Source organism: Dioscorea cayenensis, unplaced genomic scaffold (genome assembly GCF_009730915.1).
Source record: "Dioscorea cayenensis subsp. rotundata cultivar TDr96_F1 unplaced genomic scaffold, TDr96_F1_v2_PseudoChromosome.rev07_lg8_w22 25.fasta BLBR01001323.1, whole genome shotgun sequence".
NCBI classification, from domain to species: domain Eukaryota; kingdom Viridiplantae; phylum Streptophyta; class Magnoliopsida; order Dioscoreales; family Dioscoreaceae; genus Dioscorea; species Dioscorea cayenensis.
The window spans coordinates 6,376-15,995 of record NW_024087714.1 but is presented as its reverse complement, the minus strand read 5'-3'; the positions used below and the strand labels follow the sequence as shown (position 1 = coordinate 15,995).

Genomic DNA, 9,620 nt, shown 5'->3' with positions numbered 1-9,620 from the left:
TTGCAATTAAAAAACAACTAAATCATCAAAGATCCAACAACCAATGTCAATGAAATAAACCCTAGGATTCAACAATGCCCAAACATCTATAAATTAGCGCTCAATTAAAGGAGGGAAAGCATTCAAGATACAAATAATAGGAGGAGACCTGAAAAATATGAACCCCTTTATCAATCGCACCGACTGAGTATTGCCAGAGAAGCCCTAGGAAAGCTTCCACGCACAGTGCCAAGGTGAGCTTGACGGCTACCATCTCCAATCCTCTTCAATGTAGATCTAAATCTCCCTTTAAATAGCCCCTTGAGTGCTGGAGATTCGTCTCATTTCTTCCCTAATTTTGCCTCCAAGAATCAGCCAAAAGAAAAGTATGGAATGCCATAAAAATCCTCATCACTTTTATTTATACCCGACTTCTTACAGGCTACTTATGGGCATCAGGATATGGCTTTCGGAGAGCTAGAGAAGATAGTCATGAGCCTTACGGGACCACTTACGACTGTAAGTTGTCTCTGTAAGGTCTTTTGTTTATGTTAAGGTCAAGCTTACGGTTATAATTGCTGGACCGTAAACTTCATTGTATTGCTTATGGGCGTATTCTATAATTGTAAACTCCTCTAGATGGTCCTTCTGGGCGTAAGCCTTTCTCAGAAGGTTTTTTGATTTGGCTCTAAATTCCCTTTATGGGCGTAAGTATGGCCGCAAGGTTCTCTACAATCTACTTACGGGCGTCAAGTTAGCCATAAGTCACCCATAAGCCACTCAGTTTGCCTTGTCCTTATTCAAATGATGCAAAGAGATCTCGAATTCCTTTATTTAAGGTCTGGAATGCTTTTTCTTGTCTCTCTCTCATCTTGAAGTGCTGACCTAAGCTTGAGAATGTAAAGCACACTAAATTTAGCATCAAATTCCATAATATAGTTCTAATACAAGCCGAATGAGTGTACAAAATGATATGAAATACATGAACATTGTACATTCATCATCTGATAAGCATCTTTACTATAGCTTAAGTCGATATTGTAGCAACTAGCTGTGCTATAGCATGCCATTTTGCTGTAGCATATAGGAATTTTTTTAAAGATTTCTCTGATTTTTCAATGTTGGGCTCATTCTAACTTTAATTAGAAGTAAGTTGAGTTAATCAAAATCGATTTTAAGCAAAAATCAAATCCTGGTTCTTTATGCATCACATGTAGGACTTGTATTGCACATATTCATCTTGTTGGGATGTTCTTTTTAGGTAAAAATTTGCATTTAATTTTATTTGCTCTTAGGTGGGAAATCCTTAACTAAGGATAAAGAGCTTGTGGAGGAGTGCCGTATTTAAGCTCTTAGACTTGTAGGTCTAAGCACTGTGAGTGGATGGCTTTCCCTAAAAGTTATTTTTAAAATATTTTTTTGTATTTGGTTTCTAAACGGTCGAGTTACTACTATACATTATGCTATACCAAAATTTCTTTATGTGGTTATTCGTGAGGTATGATACACTATGGTTTGATTTTAAAAAGATCTTTATTTTAATTATATTAGCATGCGATATTTTGACTTTGGTGACCGCAAGTCTGTGACTCGGCTACCGTAGTGGTGGTCTCCACAGTTCGGCCTAGTAAGAAGCAGCATGGTAGACTGGATGACATTGGTTATCCATTCAGGATACACGAAGAGAAACTGGATTGGATGTAGATGGGTATCCCCATTTATTCCGAGACACCGTGCATCACCTCACGTGTAAACACAGAGGTCAACACCAAGGTAGACTTGTTTTCATGTTAAAAAAAAAGGTGTAACAAGCCTTGGTGGCCCCTATTCCTAATCGTGATGATGGTTTAGTCTAGGAACTATTTCTTGGTCAAATTTATGATATTAGATTTTATATACAACTTTTGGTTTATTATTATTATGGTTATTTCTAAATCTTTGGTTTGAACTTATTATATTATGGAAAGCTTATTTATCGGTATCATTTCTTGTTTCAAAATTATTCCTGAAATGCGTATTTTAAATGTAACACTCTATAGTATTAAATGATGTTTCAAACAGCCTTAATAACCACTCACTAAGTAACTATGTTACTCATCCACTCTGCTTTCCATTTTTCTTTAGGTAGTGGTTGTTAATACGGTGGTGTTAGGGCATTGTGTTGGGTCACCCCTCTTTCCTGAGTTGTTAGGTTGGATTGTATTCTTATGTTCAACATGTTAGTTGGATCCACTAGTGTGTAATAAATGCCTAGACTTTGTCAATTCTCCCTTTGTTTTCAATACTTTCCATAATGCTACACTTGTTGCTGTTATGTCATTTTAAAATTTCATTTTATAAGAGTTTTACAAATGTATTTAGTTATGATGAAAACTATAGGATGTTTTTGCCTTATGATGTTCCATGGTAAGGTGGGTTTTTATGTCACCTATTTCGGAATATCATGGCGATTGCCACATGCTCGGCTGCAGCCCGATTGGCTTGACACTTTACATTGTTAAATGAAAGTTTCCTCTCAAAAGATCATCTTAATGCTCACAAGGATTTGAAGAATATAGTTGTAAACCAGATTAGCAGTCTACACAATGAACAAGCAAGGAAAGGAGTTATTTTTAGATACTCTAAAGAATATTTGTATTCCAGATGATTGTGAAAGTAACATTTCTAAGTGCATTGATGTTGATAGTTTTAAAATAATGCGGGAATTTGAAAAGTCACTATTGTCATTTACTAATACAACAGTTTCTTCCACTAGCTATTTGTATGCATGGTTTGATGATAACGCATCTGTAATAGTGCTACAGAGTTGCATAAATTTTAAAAGCAAAATTGATATGACGTTATGCCACATGGATATGCTTTCCTTGCCATACTTTTTCACATTGATGATGTATTTGGTTGCTCATTTGGTTGATGAAGCCAAACTCGGAGGTCTAGTTTAATATTGTTGGATGTATCCAATAGAAAAAAATTAATGATTAATTGATTTATTTGTAATTAAAAATAACAACAAATAAATGTCTTATACCTACAAGAAAAACAATAATTAGCTTGGGGCAATTCCCTAGCTAAAATGATCAAATGCATGGGTAATACTTTTTAGCGAGGGCCCAAGAATTGACATCCCTTGGTAAAAGCCTCATGGGTAATAATTTCCCCAAGGATTTTATAATCCCTCACTAAATAGCAACAAATTTTTCCAAGGGTAAAAAATAAATTCTTTGGGTAATTTATGTTAACCAATTCATCAAAGACAAGGAATTTGCTTCGGAACATTTCTTGGGCAATCTCTGGGTAATGTTAGTAAGGAATTTTTCCTACAGAATCTGTTGCTAAATTTTCAAAAATTGAAATGTTAAATCCCTGGGTAATCTTTGTGTGATATTTCCTAGGGATGTTTTCCTGGGTAATTCATTAGTATTTGGATGGAGTAGCAATAAATAGTAGCCTTGGTAATCCCTTGCTAAATATACTTAGGGATTATTTCCTTGGTCATCCTTGGGTAATAAAATTTGAAAGTAGGATTATTACCTTGGTAATCTCTTGCTAATATAAAACAAAATTTTAATTGTTTATTTTAAAATTATATTCTGTATTAAATCATGCAATTAGAATAATCATTATTTTTAATATAATGTGCTTAACATAACAATTGCAATGTATCATAATCAAATACGAACGATTATATTAAACCTTGCCAAAAGCATTAAAAACCAACACAATTGATATTTAAAATAAGTGCAAGCACACATAGGTTACATAAGTGGCAAGTTCTGAAACTCAAAAGTATCACAAGCAATCAACAAATAGGACAAATACGTTACAACAAAAGAATGACAACAATTAACTAGGTGTAAAAGGATCAACACCTTCATCATGACATCCATGATTTTTTTGAGAAGGTGCTTGATTTTGAAATAGAAATAATTGTAGCATCATCCTCATTTTAGCCATCTCTGCCGAGTTTCTCGAAGCTCTTATTGATGCTACTCTTCTCGGATTTGTAGTTGATTACACAAAGATGCTGACTCATTTTGTAAATCTTCGTTATTTTGCATAGTAAGAAGATGTTGAAATTGAGTTATTGACATTTGAATTGGTGCATCAATAATTGGAAGATGCTTGGGAGCCAAGAACATAGGCTCTTCTTTTTTCTCTACACCAACAACTTTAATATAAAGGGCTGATTCTTCTACTGGAGTACGTTCTGAGTTTCCTAATCTAGATTCTGTAGAAGGTGCATGTTGTTTCAAGGTCAACATCTTATCCTGCATTGAAGATAAATGTTAATAATACAGATTTATAAAAAAATGAGCAAATTACATTAAAATGTCATAGGTCTTAGAAATGCTTACATTGATTATTTTTGACTTGAGATCTACAAAAGTTTCCCCATCATGGTTTTTAGTATGAGTATGCAAAAAAGCTCATGTGGAGTGGCTTTCCAACCCAATTTAGAATTCTATAACAATAACAAATATTAAAACTCCTTGGCAACATGTAATATATGAATTTTCGAAAGGAAAAAATAAAATAAAATAAACCCATCTCAATACATTTAAAATTTTATATTTATACATACAAGCTTCTTCCCTCCTGTATAGCATGATGACCAAGCAACACTGTGTCAAAATTTATCTCTTTTTTTTTAAATGAAGTTTTATCCCAGACAACTGATTAATGTTTGAGTCCTTCTCACTTAGATAATCTTGCTTTGTTATTGCATCTTTTATCTCTCAAAAAATCACGATATCACTATAAGGGTTTCAAAACCCAAAGGCTCTTTTACTTGTGCCTCTAATGAGGAATCCCAAATGAAGTGCTTCTACATAAGATAAAAGTACTTCAATGTTCAAAACAAGTAAAAATAAGCAACCAGATAAATAAATTAGAATTATTAATTAATGATACCCTAAATTCTTCAAAATAAAAATCTCTTACAGGTTGTGACACCATCTTCTATGTGCATCCTTCAAAGTCAACCCTTTTTTAAAACAATTTTGTGATTATCTGTGCACATTTGCTAGATGCTTCTAACCTGCCATAATTTAAGTAAAAAACAAACAATAAATAGTGTACATGACGAATAATATGATTGTCAAATTGCAAATACTTACAATCCATTCACAACTGTGATACACAACCTGCCATTAATGGTTGAAGCATCTTGTGTGGTACCATGCTTTCCTTGAGTAGCACTAATAGCTACAACATTATGATTGGGTTCTTGAGATCCAATACTATTCATTGTTTCATCAACATTTGGAATATTGCCATTTGAAAATGGTGCACTATCAGCATTGCTTGATCCTTCAATGTTTGAATGAGCTTGAGAAGTGCGGCCTCTACGCTTTCCACCTCTTAATCTAGTCCTTTCTTTACCCTTCACCATATCTATAAAATTATAGAAATATAAGAAGTCGATAAAAAAGGAGTCAACAAATGTAAATAATACATGATATAAAATAAAATAAAATGATATCTTTTAATAAAAGAAATATACCTTAGCAAAAGAAAACTAACAATGCACAATAATCATAACTTCAATAAAATTTGTCATCTACTACAATATATAAAATGTATTGCGTTTGTCACCAATCTAATAAGAAAACTAATGATTACAAATCATTATCATCGGAAATGTATTCAGCTTCATCATCATTTGATTTCTCTTTAGTTTCATAATTTGATTCAATTTCATCTTCTAATGTAGTATCATGGCTATCATCAACATCCATGGAACCTCCATTTGAATCATTTAGAGGCATTGTTTAAAAAGGCGATTGAGGCGTACGCCTCGAGGCGCGCCTCAAGGCGAGGCGGTGACGGCCCTCGCCTCGAGGCATACGCTTCCATGGCCGGGTGGCGGCTTACGCCTCAACCGGGTGAGGCGCTCCGCCTCGAGGCTCGCCGCCTCGAGGCTCAAGAGGCGACGCCCTCAAGAAGCAACAAAAAAATGGCTAAGAACTAAGGGCCGAAGGGGACGGGTTGTTGCGGAGGTCGAGAGGATGCGGGCATTGAGGTTGCGAGCCCCGGGCGCCTTTGAGCGGGGGATGATGGTGGTGGCGACGGGGCGCCTTTTGAGCGGGCGCGTCTTTGAGCGGGTGATGATGGTGGCGACGTGGGCGTCTTTGAGCGGGTGATGATGGTGGCGACGGGGCGTCTTTGAGCGGGCACGCCTTTGAGCCGGATGATGATGGTGGCGACGTGGGCTAGGGTTTACAAATCAAACCATTATCAACGATTCAACGGTTGAGATTATTTGAAAAATAAAAAAATTAATTATATAATAATATATCAAAATGTTAATAAAAATTATTAAAAAAATATTTATAATTTAAATAATATCAATCATTATCATTATCAATGGACGATGGAGGCTAGGGTTTTTTTACAAACTTATAAATTATAATCATCAAATCATTATCCATTAATTAGATTATTTTAAAAAAAAATAATTATATAATATATATATTAATAATATATCAAAGATGATAATAAAAATTATAAAAAAATATTTAATATGTTTATAATTTAAATATTAATTTAACACTAATAATTAATATACATTAACCATTATTCTTTATTCATTATCTACAAGTTATGATTATTTAGTCTATATTATGAATTATCATTTATATTTTTTTTGTTTTTTTGTTGAGGCTTACGCCTCGGATCGCCTCGAGGCTTACGCCTCGCCTCATAAGAGCAAAACGCCTCAAGTACGCCTTTCGCCTTTTTAAACCTTGTTTAGAGGTCCTAAAATTCATCTTCTTGGAATGCAAAATTTACAACTTGAGCATCAATAACTTGTCTTGGCTTGATTTTACATACAACCCTCCAATTATCCTTGTCATGTTTCATGCTTGGGTAAGATGTATAATATACTTGTGTCGCTTGTACAACTAAAATAAAGGGTTCATCCTTGTTAAAACTTCTTTTGTTGTTGATATTCACAAGATTGTAATCCTTATGAATCTTCATCCAAACATTTAGAGTTGGATTAAACCTATCAAACTTGAACAAAGTAGTCCTTTTTTATGGGAGTGTTGGATACTCTAATTATATAATCTCCCACAAACAACCATAATAATCATATGATATTGCACTGTAATTAGAACCCTTTACACACACTCCACTATTGGTTGTCTTTCTTACTACACCATGCTCACTTGTGTGGAGTTTATACCCTTTGATGAAATACATTCGATAAGCTATCACAATTTTTAATTGTCCAGTTGCAAGATCCTTCATCATTTGATTGGTCACATTATTATTAGGATCTCATGCATACATAATAATACATAATGTTAATATTAATAAACAAGAAATCAATATATGATAATGATAAATAGGAAACTATATGAAATGCTAGTATTGAATCGTAATCAAGCAAGTCGGCCTTGAAGAGTTGTAGGTTTTTTGAGAAATTTTCCAACTTCTTCAAATGCGAATTCTTCTTGCATCTAAAACCAATAACCAATGAAAATACACTTAAAATTTTCAAACAAACCTAAGAATGAAATATTTCACATTTCACTAATAAAATAAGTTATATTTGACAATGATCCAGTATCAAGTGTCTAAACAACACACACATAGACACACAAACTAATCCATAACCTCATAGAGGCAACATAATGCAATGAGCATGGTTAGCAATTGAAATTTAAAATCATCAAAACAAATTGCTTGTTGTCAAGGAAACATATGGCTTAAGATTACACACCTATTCAAGGATACAAATGTCGACATGTAAGTGACTCACTGACAACCAAAATTTCCAAGCTTACAAATCACCAAAGCATAATTAAATGACAAATAGAATTTCTTTTTTTTAGTGAAAAACATTATTCTCTTCATCGTGCAATCCAAATGGAAGAAATCAAACCCAAACATAAAACACATGAAAATACCCACACATCAAAAACTATATTTTTAAAGGAATGCCAAAGATCTGGAAATTAAAAGAGAAAACAAGAAAGTAAGCTTATTTACATTTAGATCCTGAAACATTAATCCCTAATCCATAAACCCTGACCTCGGGGAAAAAAAATCAAACCATTCTCACACAAACCAAAAGAAAACCATAAACCAAAGTCCAAAACGCATCATATCACAAGATTCTTAGGAGAAGAAAATAAAAACCCTAAGCCATGAACTCCAGAAAACATAAAAGTCCAAACAAAAAACCAACACAAAAATCTCACCAATCACTGTAACTGAAGACAAACCACACGATCCAAGCTTCAGATGTGACAAGAACAAATCAAAAGAGGGAAAAAGATGATGGATCTAGAACCCCAGATGGGTGAGAGTAAGAGGGCGAGAAGAAGAACATGGATTGGGGGAAGACAGCTGATCTAGACGATAGGCTAGTGAAAAGTAATAAAAACCATTTATCTTGCATCGAGATGGGTTTGTTGTTGTTAGTGGTCCTTTATTAACATCAATGGTCTTAGATATGAGACAACTCATACTTGAAGATATTTATTTTATTATTTTAATTTATATATATAATTTTCTTTATCTTATAGATACGGAGATGACAAAAATAATAGGTAGTATACATCCTATAAAAATAATGTATTTTATATAAATTAATTAGATAATTTCAAAAATATACCAAAATACCACTGCTTTTCTGTATACGATATAAACAACTATGTCAAAATCCATTGGTAGTCTAATGGTAACTCATCACAGAGTGTGTGAAAAGGGGCGAGAGTCTGAAACTTTGTTCCCACAACACTGTTCATTAATACTCTTCCTATTTAGTACTATTTATTAGTTATGGTGCGGGTATCCTGTGTGAAGATACGCGAAGACCCAATATTGAAGAGTTTTCTTTAATCCTGACTGTCCTATTGGTTATCAATGATCTGATCTACCAATTTTTGTTTCCATTTGCGTTGACCCCTTATGACTGGTCATAATTATATGTTTCACTTTGAAACTTGAAATGCTATACAATTTATTTAGATTTTCATTACATTTTAATAAATACATAACATATATATACATGCGCAGAATAATACATTCAATAATATTGGATGGAATCTTATAATTTTTGTTTTTATATTATTTTAATTATGCAAATATATATTTTTAAAAATTCTATAACAATTAAATCATGTGCAATGATAAATATTGGCTCTATAATATGGTATAATTTATTAAAATTAAGAAAATTTTCTTTCTCATAGGTTGAAAGAACATGTTACATAATATATTTATCATCCTATGGCTCCACTCAAATATCATTTTATTTATTTATTTTTGCATTTCTTTTACCAAAATCTGATATTCATATTATATATATGTCATAATCAAATTAATATAATGAATAATATGATTTTTTTAGATTTAATTACAAATCCAAAAAAAATCATTGTAATTCACAATTTTGCATGGATTTGCAATGGAGTAAACGGGATAGCTATCGTTCCTATGTAAACCCTGGGCAATGTTTAAGTTCAATAATTTAACCTATGGAAGCCATTCTCTTGCTAAATAAAAATTCTAAGAAATAATTATGCCCAGGGATTAGCTATTGACAAATAACAATGGTTTCTCAACCTAGCTAATCACTGGGTAATTTTAAAGCTATTCAATTGTATCCAGTGATAGCTATGGACAAA

The 9,620-nt window shown here is 33.0% G+C and overlaps 1 long non-coding RNA gene across 3 annotated transcripts; it reads right to left on the bottom strand.

Annotated features, from left to right (window-relative positions):
* Positions 1–3,747: 3,747 nt before the first annotated feature.
* LOC120256178 lies at positions 3,748–8,366 on the bottom strand. 3 transcript variants are annotated; one of them, XR_005535215.1, is made up of 5 exons: positions 8,190–8,366; positions 5,097–5,373; positions 4,921–5,017; positions 4,335–4,804; positions 3,748–4,247 (listed from the first exon to the last, which is right to left on the bottom strand). It is a non-coding gene; the product is annotated as an uncharacterized LOC120256178 (long non-coding RNA). The 3 variants fall into 3 exon arrangements; XR_005535216.1 differs by having other exon boundaries at positions 4,335–4,441; XR_005535214.1 differs by having other exon boundaries at positions 4,335–5,017.
* Positions 8,367–9,620: the final 1,254 nt, after the last annotated feature.